We start from the raw sequence: 14,724 nt of genomic DNA, 5'->3' as shown, positions 1-14,724 counted from the left end.
TCTTGATAAAATTGCATAGAATCTATAGATAGCTTTTGGTAGTAGACATTTTAACAAATATTAATTCTTCCAACCCATGAACACAGGCTACTTTTTCATGTATTTGTGTCTTCTTTGATTTCTCTCATTAACGTCTTGTAGTTTTCAGAGTAGAGAATTTTACATCCTTAGTTAAATTTATTACTAAGTATTATATTGATTTTGATTTTTTAAATGGGATCTTTTTTACATTCATTTTTAAACAATGTATTGGATATTTTATTTGGTATATATTTTGATTCAAAATGATGCCCTGTAATTTTCAGTGTATTGTTGCCAACATCAATTAAGTGCATGTATGTGAGAACTTCTGCCTATTGTTGAAGAAGTTCAGTACAACTGTTTTGTTAATAATGCAACCAACCACTCAAATCAAGAATTTGGATTGATAGTCACATTTTATACCTAAACATGAGCCTGGTATCTTCTTATTTTGTTTATAGAATGTAATACAAAAGTTTATGTATCAAGTTATGGCTGTGAAAGGGAATGAATGTAGTCTGTCTTATTACTGTCACAGCTGCAATGCTGAGAGCAGTCAGCATCTGCTTCTTGGCAATCACATCAGTTCTTTCTTACTATACAAGTTCAAATGGTAGTCACTTTGAAATTCTAGAATAAAATGCTAATAGATAGGGGGCCTTGCCATCACCCTGGAAAATCACCTGCCTCTTAGTATTTGCCACTTAATTAAAACAGCATCTGAAATAATGAAAGGAGGGTGCTGAAAATGTACGCTAGGAAACAAATGCTGCAGAGAAGCTCTGGTGCCTGTGGTTAGCCAAGCATTATTATTTATTAATTTATGGATTGCAGCGCCCATTTATCAGAGTACTTTATGACAACAGAATCAACAATATAGCCTTGAAAACAATAAAAATCCGAGAAGGTATGCTCTCCTCAAACAAAGAATAGCAGTAATGCACTTTTGATTTGATAGAGAGAAAACTCTAGACACTCTGAGCGTCTTGACAAATACCACATCCAGAATTCTAAATTCTCAGGGAAATTAAATTGTTTTAGATGACCTTTGATCAATTTCAAAAGAGGAAAATTGTAATGCTTTAAGCCAAAGTCCATTTTGGATTAGCACAGTTTATTTTAAACCTTAATGTTTATATTTCCTATATCAGTTTTATAAATATGTCTGATATTTCTATCAGCTTTCTATAAATGTACCTGTCATTTTTGTCCACATTAAATAAATAAAATATATATTTTTTTCAACTCAGAGTAAATTTTATTATCTTTAAATATGAGATAAATAGTATCTTTTGATTTATCTTTTAAAACATTCTGGATGTATGTAGAGCCTAAGAAAAATAAAAGTGGAAGGAAAGTCATTCTGTTTAAAAAAGCCTAACTAAATCACTGAAAAATAAATAGATTTAATATAAAGTTTAACTCTGTACAGTAGCTGTAGCTGAATACATTCCATTCTTTTTGTGATATATTGGAGGAAGTAATGACTGTTGTCTCCTCAAAGGCTATTCATGGTGTCATGATATATCTTTACTCCTATGGCCTCTAAAAATGCAATCCAGAAAACAAATGAATTAATAATCCAAAAGGGAAAAGAAAAAGAAAAGCTATGTTGACTGCCATTGAATATAAAAGTACTATTTCACAGAATAGATTAAATTGAGAAGTCTATTCAAATTTTATTTCAATGTTTCCCTCCGTGAAATTATTAAAATTGACATGAAAACAATTCCTTTATATCAAAAGTTAGAGAGGAGGCAATGTCGAGGAGAAGGTGGGGATGTGGGAAAATCAAAAATGAAAGAACATAGGATTCAGTGTACTAAAATACCAATACCAGTATTGATATTAATTAATAAATATACTTTTGGGAAAGTTGGTTCAAGATTTTTTTTTGAGGCATCTTCTTTTAGAACAACCTCGAATCATCAAATATGTCACCTTCTTAAGCATTAAAATCAAAGTTTGTCTTCAAATGCATGGACAGTATATATACCCCTGTTTAACTTTAGGTTTTCTGCACATGCAAAAGGATATTTTATGAATAAATTGAAGGTTGAATAAATAAATTGAATGAATAAATTGCAAACAGTAGCAGTATACATTATTTTTGGTTTTAATTTCATTGTCAACTTTATTTTAATCTGATCTAAAAAATTTAGTTATAAAATAAAAACATTTGATTTGTGTTTTAATTTGACTTGGAATTTGGTAATAAACAAAATCCTCCTCAAAAAATTAATTCCATTTCTTTTAACAAATATTTATTGCTTTTCTCCAGTGTTTAAGCCACACTGCTAGAACTGGGGCAACAAAAATTCAGATGTGGCCATCGACCATTACCCTGAAGCTCATTAGAAAGGTAAAATAACAGTTATGAAATGATATAATCAGTAGAACTTTAGTCTGTCTGCTTCCAATGGCATAATCGATCGAGATAATTGGACAGTCGCTACTTCTGGTAATGACACTCATCTAGTGGGAGGAAATGACCATAGCAAGAAGTTAAATCACCTGGAACCAAGTCCTCTGAGGGGATTGGAAAGTAGACTTCTAAGGCAAGCCCATTTGAAATAGGAAATAGCAATTTTACATGTGACTGAAGAGGGAAAAATGTATATCTACCTGAACTAAAAGTTAAAAATAAAGATAATTTCACCTATGGTCAAATTCAGGAAAGTAGAAGGGCCATATGGATTTGCTTAAAAAGCATTGAATTATTCTTGGAGGTTATTGTTCAGGGGCAAGATAAGGTAATGTCCTGGGAACCAGCAGAATAGACATATGTGTGAATCATGCATTTGCTATCAGTGTAACTCTGAGCAAGCCTCTTAGATAAACGATGATCACTTACCTTAACTGCAAAATCATAGTTTTGAAATAAATGATCTCTCAAAGTCCATTTTCACTCCAAAAAAAATCTATTATTAAGAGCGCAGTGAACCCCCCTCCAGAAAAATTAATTAAAAAAAAACTTTTGGTATCCACAAACATTCAGAAAAAGAATTTAATGAATAAAAGTTATATTACAAATAATTTTTATGCAAATGATTCCAATGCATAGTTATTTGTAACATTTTATAAGGGAAATAAAATACATAGGTTGTAGTAGGACATTGAATTAATAGATTTTCATATATCCATATAATGGGAATTATATGCAGATATCTAAATTACATTTTTCAGAATATTAAAGTACAAGGTAAATTTCTGTAATATAACATTTGATCAAATATGCATTTAACTTGTATTTTTTGTTAATACCATATGATCTTAATTTAATTAAATAACTGTATCTATATACATAGTTATAACTTTAGCTAGATATATGCATGCACACATAGACATATATTTGTATCAGTATAAGTATACATCGCTAAACACATACATACCTTCCCACAAAATAAATCCAAGATGGCAACATAAAAAATGTTAATTGTGTTTATCTCTAAAGAAATCATAGGTATATATCCTTCACTGCAGTTTTCTGTATTATTAATTTTTCTACAATAAGTATATACTGGTATTATTTTTAGATAGAAAATTATAATTATTTAATATATTTAGTCAACATTTAATTTTTTTTTTTTTAATATTTATTTATTTTTGGCTGTGTTGGGTCTTCGTTTCTGTGCGAGGGCTTTCTCTAGTTGCGGCAAGCGGGGGCCACTCTTCATCGCGGTGCGCGGGCCTCTCACTATCGCGGCCTCTCTTGTTGCGGAGCACAGGCTCCAGACGCGCAGGCTCAGTAGTTGTGGCTCACGGGTCTAGTTGCTCCGCGGCATGTGGGATCTTCCCAGACCAGGGCTCGAACCCGTGTCCCCTGCATTGGCAGGCAGATTCTCAACCACTGCGCCACCAGGGAAGCCCAACATTTAATGTTTTGAACATTTACTCTGTGCAGACATTATGCGAGGGGTTTTATATGCATGTTTTCACAACTAACTGTGAAATATAAGCTATTTTATATCACATTTTACAGCGAAGTAAAGTGAGGATTAAGGATATAGCATTTACATGGAATAAAATATATCCTTTTAGAAAGTTGGGTGAAGTTTCAATGCAAAGTATTGGTGTATAACAAAAAGTAGAGTAAAATTATATGTAAAATATTAATCAAGGCATCGAGTATTTCATATTTCCATAAAAGTCATTTCTTTTTTAAAAGTCAATTTTGTTATAATAAGAACAAAGCTCTTCATGAATCAACTGCAAGATGGTATAAAAAAATAATTTCTTATCAATATAGGACAGAGAACATTAGAGAGAATAAAATGATCATTTGTAAAAGAAAGAATGACAGTTGAGGTCCAGTTTTTGTGTTACTGTATATGATGGATGAGTTAATTCTTCTGACTAATGAACCGAGTCTTTCTCTTGGCCAGAACTAATGAACTAGGATGTTTTGCAGACTCAATATTGTAAGGTAACCACTCCTCTGAAATAGACATGGGCCTTGATGACAGCAATCATATGTTAAATAATGATCATGGTGAAACCTTCCCTGAAGTCACTCATCTTTTTCTTATTTTTTCTTAACAGTGTTTGAAAGATCATGGAGGGAGGATATTAATGGAATATAACTAGGAGAAAACAAGGGATTACCTAGTTTCAGAAACATATGAGATTTCTTTATCATTTAGGGGATCATAATTAAAATTAAGAATGCAGCTTGACAATATTATTTATATAACTTCACTCTTCACTCATCAACTTTTGTTCAATGTTTACTTTTGTCATCTCAAGTACATGCATAATCCAATGACGGTAATATCATATGGTATGCTCTTCTATATAAAGGAGAAAGTAGAATGGTAGAGTAATCCCCAAAGATAAAGAAGTCCCTGAGAAATATGGAACAGGAAGAGTTATTGGGACATCTGATGAATGCGACACTATTTGAATCTTAAACATGATTTGCAAACTATTCTTAACACTCACAGGGGATATTTCAACATCAAAGACACCTGGACAAGGAATATCACTTTTGTTAGTATTGTGTTTGATTATCCATGCACAATCCGTCAACTACAGGAATAGCCACAAGAGGATGAGCAATGCTACCATGCTATAAAACATTTCTTGACTTACTATTGCTTATTTATACTGTCCAAGGTTTCAGAAAAATGGTTCTGCTTTAAATTGTGTCAGATTCCAAAAGACCTCCTATATATTTGCATTTGGCACCGTATGGCAGCTGATCAAAAAAAATAAAATCAAATCAAAGAGAATTTAGTACATACAGTGGAGCCCAGTGAAGTGTTTAGAACAAGATTCTCAGTATTATTTTTTCAGCATATGCAAATATCTGTCCCCCAGCTAAAAAGATAAAAATTTACTTAACGAACATACAGAACTTGTTGTGTGCTTGGCATTCTTCTTAATTTTTATAAACAATAACTCATGTAATCCTCATAAAAACTCTTTAAGAATTGCTCAGTTATTATGTCCATTTTAAAGATGAGAAAATAAGATACCAACAAAGCAAAGTCATCGCTTTTAACCATTAGGCTTTGGTCTGTGTCCCTGTGGGTTTAATAACATCCTAATCAAATCAAGCACTGGCAGAACCACCAGGGTTTCAACTCCAGTTCTACCATTTACTAGCGAACACTGGATAAGTTACTTTAGCTTCTATTAGTCCCAGTTTCTGTATGTATAAAATGGAGATCATAGCATTGATCTAATTAAACTGTTATGTGAATAAATGGGATAATGTAGGGACTCTGTTTACTGTTTCCTCCTTTTTCTCCAGTTTTGGAAGAAGTTGAAGAAAGGATAATGGAAAAACAAATCTTGTCACCTAGATCCTTTCTACCCCATGTCTCCGACCTGCCATTGCTCTTTTTCATTAAGATTATCAGGTGTTTTCCTTAATTGGATAGCTCTTAAAATGGTAAGCTTGTGTATTTTTCAGAGAGTTGACAGAATAGCATCTTTTTAGTTACTATGACATGGAGTCATTGCAATAAATAAGAATCTATGCAGAAAATTATTACTCTGGGATCACTACACAAGAGCGAGACTAGCTGGGATTTAAGATGCTTTTACTAACACATGTTAAAACTCTGGCACCTGATTCCTACATACTTTTTGGATGTCCTCGCAGAAAAACTGAGAAACTACACCGTACATTTTTTCTTTGGACAATCTCCCCCCACTTATATACAAAACAGAATAACTAAGATGATCAAGGCAGTAATTTTCCCACCCCTCCCAGATCTGTCAGGAAGCTCTCAGCTGAGCCATTTCTAGACAAATAAGGGAAGAGCATTTTGACTTTCTACATTCTTGCCAGTTGTCTTTCACTTTTTAGTTTCATCTCAAGACTTCCTATTTTCTTAGTAATCACTGAATCTCTCTCATTACTGAGCAAAGTCCAGAGATTGCTGCCTTACTTTCGTTGTTTATCTATCTTATATTGGGCTTTCTGGGCCAATTCTCACTTAATTGATAATACATTCTCTACTGTTGATTTAACATTATGCCTTTTATTTTAATAAACTAGTCCCTTCAAAATGCTTTTTCTTTTAAGAAAAATATGTTGCACTAACTTATCTCAATTGTAACGGGGAATTTTAATAATTTATCTCATACTTACAGGAAAGATAGTCTTCTTTATGTGTTCTGTCTCCAACTTGTTATGTTTCCTATCACTATTCATCTATTTTATAGATGCATTTTCTTCATTATTTCTTAAAGGGAATACATTCTTGGTCTCTAACTGATGACATATTTAGAAAATTTATGCTGTTGTTTGTTTTATTCACTTGTGTATTTCTTCTTCCTTCATGCTCAGTTGGTAGTTTAAAAAAATTATATTCTTGCATTCGCCAATTCTATTGTGTAATATCCTGTTTCAAGCAACACTAACTCAGCTGATTTACGAATTTCATAAGGCTTGTCCTTTTCCTGATTATTCTCTATTCTTCAGGTAAACCACATCAGTATACAGATTGCCTGAACTCTTTGTACACTTGCATTTCCTCTCTTTGTCACTTTCACTTATAACAATAGCACATATATTTCTTTTCTTAATATATATACGTATTTCAAATTGGTAACTTTTTAATCTCAGAATTTACATTTGATTACCACTGTGAATCTTAAAATTAATAACTTAAAGTAGTAAAATTCTCCATCATTTTTAGATAGGCCTAACTTGCATTTATTTTATACTGTGAGTTTTATAGGATTTTTCACTACCTTCCATGTGAAATAGTTACATATAAAATTTCATAAAGTAAAATTCAAAAATAGCATGAAATAAAATGTAATGCATTTGGCAATTGGCACCTGACATCTGAATCTCCAGCTGGTTAGATATGTACACTCATTCTGGTCATTCTTTAGCTATGAATTTTATGGTTTTGAGGTTATATTTGTTATAAAATTTATTATATAATTAGTAATGAATAAAGTTGATTCTAACATCAGATTTATTTGGAGACTATCTCTCACTTATTTACCTGCATGGTAATTGTCTTCTACCCAAGTATGAAGAAAAGGTCTTAATACTCTAATCACCAGAGAACATTTTATTCATTATGTACCTCCTTAGTGCACATGTAATCAAGTGTTTCTCTGGAGAAGGTCAGGTATATGTGGTTTGCCCTATCAGTGATTTAACCACAATTCTTTAATTAATCGTGTTTTACACTGATGTTAATATGTGAATTTCCTATCTTAAAAAAATAACGTTGGTAACAATAGTGGTTTAAAATTCAAATATATTGTTTTACTGTTATACTGTATGACTTTCTTTGATGACTTCATTATTTATTCATTAAAAGAAGTAACACAGTTGTAAAAATAGTCTCTCTGGGACAACTGTGAAGTTTCTGTTAAAATGGAGGAAATAAGTGTGTTTAATTGATCAGTGAATTTATGCCCACTCATTTTCTGTAAAGAATGATGTCTCTGGTAAGGGGAAAAGCAAAAGACAACAACCAGCACAAAAACAATTTGTGTACTTCTGTGATTCAATTTACCTCACTGTAATATAGGTATTTCTTTCTTAGACACTAAGGTTATATTAATTACTGTGGTCTCTTAGATATGCTTGTTTCTTTGATGAGTAGCTGCTTTGTAGAAAATCCTTATTTTATTCTTGAACAAACAAACCTTAAACTAGACAAACCCAATCATACTTTGATTTATACTTTCCCTTAGTAGGCTTTAATTCTCTTTCCACCAGAGGCTTTAAGAGACAGCTAGGTATGCTTCAGGTATTTTTTACCTTATCCACCCTTAAATTAATGAGCATGGCTTCTTTAAAAGTCTATAGTAAATTTTGCTCTTATTAATACATCTCTTCTCATCTATTCTGGAATTTGGGAGATGTGATCGCAAAAACAAACTCAGCATCAAATTAATCATGACAGTAAACATTTTGATCACTTTATGTCAAGTCTCTAAGTACAGGTGTTACATATGTGATCAAAATGAAAAGTATCTGTTCTTCCAGAATGGAAGCTTTTGAATATGGACTTTTTTAGTTGTCTCGGTCCTCAATGAATTTCCCATTTCTGTAGTTATTAGAATAGAAAAGAATCCATTGGTAATCAAATCTTTTTCTTATGAAGTTATTAGTGGAAATATAATCTGAATTCATCATTTTTATAACTCCTATTTTCCTAGTGTCTCTACATTGTTGCAAGCAATAGTATAGGAATTTCTGGAATTCATATTCCCTGAAAACATTAAACAGATTAGAAGAGTATAAAAATCTATAGGATTATAACTTGGAATATTGAGTGACAGGTAGAGGTGGTGAAGTAACAGGGTGGTAAGCAAAACACAAAGAAAATACTGTTCTATTTAATAAGTAATTTACAGGAAGAGTAGTAACTTATGGATGTAATTTTTCATCATCACTAGGATGAACCAACTATTTCAACTAGAGAAAATCACCTGAATAATTTTTTTGAAGTTTATCAAATCAGAGAATGAAGTGAATTTGAAAGAAAAAGATTACCTTTTGGGATGGGCAAACTATAGTTCTTCACCTATTTTTGTACAGCCTGTAGGTTAAGAATGATATTTGCATTTGTAAATAGTTTAAAAGAAGAAAATTTTGTCACCTACCTGTGTAAATTAATGAAATTTAAATCAATTGACCATATATGTTTGGGTTTGTTTCTGGACTCTGAATTCTATTCTGTTGGTCCATATGTGTATGCTTATACTAATACCACACTGTTTTCATTACTACAGCTTAATAGTAAGTTTTGAAATTGGGTGTGTGAATCTTCCAATATATATTTTTTTTCTTTTTTCAATATTGTTTTGGCTATCTGGGGCCCCTTTGGTTCTATATGAATGTGAGGATTGACTTTTTGATTTCTGGTATAGTTTGCTAGTGCTAGGGTGGGCAATAGGGGTGAAATAAGGATGGGATTTTGTGTTTTCATCTAAATATTCTATTGCCACTTCTTCAACCCTATTCACCACCAACTTATAAATATGAACACTCATAAACTGCTTCTTCTGAACCTAAGCTTGTACATCTAGTTTTTAAATATGTAGTATCCAACCAGTGGGGAGAGAGAAGCGGGGAGGGGCAATATAGGAATAGGAGATTAAAAAAGGGTTATTATGGGATTCTATGAAATCATGTGTGTGAAACTTGAAAATTGTAAAGCACTATAGAATTTAAAGAATCTTTCATTCAATTCAAAAAAAATACTTACCTAGAGAATCTGATGGAGTTTGGAGTTCTGTTCTGAACAACATAGTGTTGGAAGGATCATCCCTTTCCCCTGTATGAGGTGTCAGTAAAAAAGAACTTCCTCGTATCTCCCTCTCTCTCTCCTCATTGTCACACATAGTGCTTAGCATTGTACCCTCTGAATGGGTGAAGTGGAAGGGGAGCTGATAGTGTGCAGGAGAGAGGAATAGGAATGTTGTTTCTCAGTTAGACAATAGTTCCCATAACTGGGAGACAATCTTTAAAATCTTATACTTGTATTTAAATACTGACAGTGACTATGACATAAAATGTTCCTTCCTTTGAGATAGTTTGTTCAATTTTGATTCAGAGAGAGAAGAACATGATAGACTTCTTTAGGAAAGGGCTTCTGCCTTGATGATGAAATTAGTGAGAAGTCTCCACACATGCACTACGGTTTCCAGATGCTTTTCCTTTGCAATGTACGTGACAGCATTTTATTTTTATAAAAAATATTTTTATGATTATATTCATGGGAAGGTTGAGAATGTTATACCTTGTGTGCTTACACTGCTGACATACTAAATAAAAAGTACATAAATGTTTTGTTTCTCAGGACAGAAAGCAACGTGTGAAACATGAACATTACTATTAAACTAGTTGTTAGACATAGGAATGTTAACATGATTGAATAAAATACATAATTTAATTAATTCTGACTATATGTAGGGCAATTTCCAGTACTATGATTATGTAGAATAATCAATTTGTTAGCAATATTTTCTATGTTGAATTATAACATTTTAGTCTGTTTAAAATTACAAATCTTTTTTTTATAAAGATATCACTGGGGTTAAGAAATTTCTTTTTTTTTTTTTGAATTTTATTTTATTTATTTTTTTATACTGCAGGTTCCTATTAGTTATCCATTTTATACATATTAGTGTGTATATGTCAATCCCAATCTCCCAGTTCATCACACCACCAGCGCCCTCCACCACTTTCCCCCCTTGGTGTCCATACGTTTGTTCTGTAAATCTGTGTCTCAATTTCTGCGCTGCAGAACGGTTCATCTGTACCATTTTTTTAGGTTCCACATATATGTGTTAATATACGATATTTGTTTTTCTCTTTCTGACTTACTTCATTCTGTATGACAATCTCTAGATCCATCCACGTCTCTACAAATGACTCAATTTCATTCCTTTTTATGGCTGAGTAATATTCCATTGTACATATGTACCACATCTTCTTTATCCATTGGTCTGTCGATGGGCATTTAGGTTGCTTCCGTGTCCTGGCTATTGTAAATACTGCTGCAATGAACATTGAGGTGCATGTGTCTTTTTGAATTATGGTTTTCTCTGGGTATATGCCCAGTAGTGGGATTGCTGGGTCATATGGTAATTCTAGTTTTAGTTTTTAAGGAACCTCCATACTGTTCTCCATAGTGGCTGTATCAATTTACATTCCCACCAACAGTGCAAGAGTGTTCCCTTTTCTCCACACCCTTTCCAGCATTTGTTGTTTGTAGATTTTCTGATGATGCCCATTCTAACTGGTGTGAGGTGATACCTCACTGTAGTTTTGATTTGCATTTCTCTAGTAATTAGTGATGTTGAGCAGCTTTTCATGTGCTTCTTGGCCATCTTTATGTCTTCTTTGGAGAAATGTCTATTTAGGTCTTCTAAATCTAATCCATTTTTGGATTGGGTTGTTTATTTTTTTAATATTGAGCTGCTTGAGCTGTTTATATATTTTGGAGATTAATCCTTTGTCCATTGATTTGTTTGCAAATATTTTCTCCCATTTTAAGGGCTGTCTTTGCGTCTTCTTTGTAGTTTCCCTTGCTGTGCAAAAGCTTTTAAGTTTCATTAGGTCCCATTTGTTTATTTTCATTTTTATTTCCATTACTCTAGGAGGTGGATCAAAAAAGATCTTGCTGTGATTTATGTCAAAGAATGTTCTTCCTACGTTTTCCTCTAAGAGTTTTATAGTGTCTGGGCTTACATTTATGTTTCTAATCCATTTTGAGTTTACTTTTGTGTATGGTGTTAGGGAGTGTTCTAATTTCATTCTTTTATATGTAGCTGTCCGGTTTTCCCAGCACCACTTATTGAAGAGACTGTCTTTTCTCCATTGTATATCCTTGCCTCTTTTGTCATAGATTAGTTGATCATAGGTGTGTGGGTTTATCTCTGGGCTTTCTATCCTGTTCCATTGATCTATATTTCTGTTTTTGTGCCAGTACCATATTGTCTTGATTACTGTAGCTGTGTAGTATAGTCTGAAGTCAGGGAGTCTGATTCCTCCATCTCCGTTTTTTCCCTCAAGACCGCTTTGGCTATTCGGGGGCTTTTGTGTCTCCATACAAATTTTAAGATTTTTTGTTCTAGTTCTGTAAAAAATGCCATTGGTAATTTGATAGGGATTGCATTGAATCTGTTGATTGCTTTGGGTAGTATAGTCATTTTCACAATATTGATTCTTCCAATCCAAGAACATGGTATACCTCTCCATCTCTTTGTATCATCTTTAATTTCTTTCACCAGTGTCTTATAGTATTCTGCATATAGGTCTTTTGTCTCCCTATGTAGATTTATTCCTAGGTATTTTATTCTTTTTGTTACAGTGGTAAATGGGAGTGTTTCCTTAATTTCTCTTTCAGATTTTTCATCATTAGTGTATAGGAATGCAAGAGATTTCTGTGCATTAATTTTGTATCCTGCAACTTTACCAAATTCATTGATTAGCTCTAGTGGTTTTCTGGTGGCATCTTTAGGATTCTCTATGTATAGTATCATATCATCTGCAAACAGTGACAGTTTTACTTCTTCTTTTCCAATTTGTATTCCTTTTATTTCTTTTTCTTCTCTGATTGCTGTGGCTAGGACTTCCAAAACTATGTTGAATAATAGTGGTGAGAGTGGACATCCTTGTCTTGTTCCTGATCTTAGAGGAAATGCTTTCAGTTTTTTACCACTGAGAATGATGTTTGCTGTGGGTTTGTCATATATGGCCTTCATCATGTTGAGGTAGGTTCCCTGTATGCCCACTTTCTGGAGAGCTTTCATCATAAATTGGTGTTGAATCCTGTGAAAAGATTTTTCTGCATCTATCGAGATGATCATATGGTTTTTCTTCTTCAATGTGTTAATACGGTGTATCACATTGATTGATTTGCATATATTGAAGAATCCTTGCATCCCTGGGATAAATCTCACTTGATCATGGTGTATGATCCTTTTAATGTGTTGCTGGATTCTGTTTGCTAGTATTTTGTTGAGGATTTTTGCATCTATATTCATTGGTGATATTGGCCTGTAATCTTCTTTTTTTGTAGTATCGTCGTCTGGTTTTGGTATCAGGGTGATGGTGGCCTCATAGAATGAGTTTGGGAGTGTTCCTTCCTCTGCAATATTTTGGAAGAGTTTGAGAAGGATAGGTGTTAGCTCTTTTCTAAATGTATGATAGCACTCACCTGTGAAACCATCTGGTCCTGGACTTTCGTTTGTTGGAAGATTTTTAATCACAGTTTCGATTTCATTACTTGTGATTGGTCTGTTCATATTTCTATTTCTTCCTGGTTCAGTCTTGGAAGGCTATACCTTTCTAAGAATTTGTCCATTTCTTCCAGGTTGTCCATTTGTTTGGCATAGAGTTGCTTGTAGTAGTCTCTTAGGATGCTTTGTATTTCTTAGGTGTCTGTTGTAACTTCTCCTTTTTCATTTCTAATTTTATTGATTTGAGTCCTCCCCTTTTTTTTCGTGATGAGTCTGGCTAATGGTTTATCAATTTTGTTTATCTTCTCGAAGGACCAGCTTTTAGTTTTATTGATCTTCGCTATTGTCTTCTTTGTTTCTATTTCATTTATTTCTGCTCTGATCTTTATGATTTCTTTCCTTCTACTAACTTTGGGTTTTGTTTGTTCTTCTTTCTCTAGTTCTTTAGGTGTAAGGTTAGATTGTTTATTTGAAATGTTTCTTGTTTCTTGAGGTAGGATTGTATAGCTATAAACTTCCCTCTTAGAACTGCTTTTGCTGCATCCCATAGGTTTTGGATAGTCGTGTTCATTGTCATTTGCCTCTAGGTATTTTTTTATTTCCTCAGTGATCTCTTGGTTATTTAGTAACGTGTTGTTTAGCCTCCATGTGTTTGTGTTTCTTACACTTTTTTCCCTGTGATTGATTTCTAATCTCATAGTGTTGTGGTCAGGAAAGGTGCTTGATATGATTTCAATTTTCTTAAATTTACTGAGGCTTGATTTGTGACCCAAAATGTGATCTATCCTGGAGAATGTTCTGTGCGCACTTGAGAATAAAGTGTAATATGCTGTTTTTGATGGAATGTCCTATAAATATCAATTAAATCTATCTGGACTATTGTGTCATTTAAAGCTTGTGTTTCCTTATTAATTTTGTCTGGATGATATGTCCATTTGTGTAAGTGTGGTGTTAAAGTCCCCCACTGTTATTGTGTTACTGTCGATTTCCTCTTTTATAGCTGTTAGCAGTTGCCTTATGTATTGGGGTGCTCCTATGTTGGGTGCATATATATTTATAATTGTTACATCTTTTTCTTGGATTGATCCCTTGATCATTACGTAGTGTCCTTCCTTGTCTTTTGTAACATTCTTTATGTTAAACTCTATTTTATCTGATATGAGTATTGCTACTCCAGTTTTCTTTTGATTTCCATTTGCATGGAATATCTATTTCCATCCCCTCACTTTCAGTCTGTATGTGTCCCTCGGTCTGAAGTTGGTCTCTTGTAGACAGCATATATACAGGTCTTGTTTTTTGTATCCATTCAGCAAGCCCTGTGTGTTTTGGTTGGAGCATTTAATCCATTCACGTTTAAGGTAATTATCGATATGTATGTTCCTATGACCATTTTCTTAATTGTTTTGGGTTTGTTTTTGTAGGTCCTTTTCTTCTCTTGTGTTTCCCACTTAGAGAAGTTCCTTTAGCATTTGTTGTAGACAGGTTTGGTGGTGCTGAATTCTCTTAACTTTTGCTTGTCTGTATAGCTTT

This window comes from Eubalaena glacialis, chromosome 4 (genome assembly GCF_028564815.1).
Source record: "Eubalaena glacialis isolate mEubGla1 chromosome 4, mEubGla1.1.hap2.+ XY, whole genome shotgun sequence".
Taxonomy (NCBI): Eukaryota; Metazoa; Chordata; class Mammalia; order Artiodactyla; family Balaenidae; genus Eubalaena; species Eubalaena glacialis.
This window is presented reverse-complemented; position numbering follows the sequence as displayed.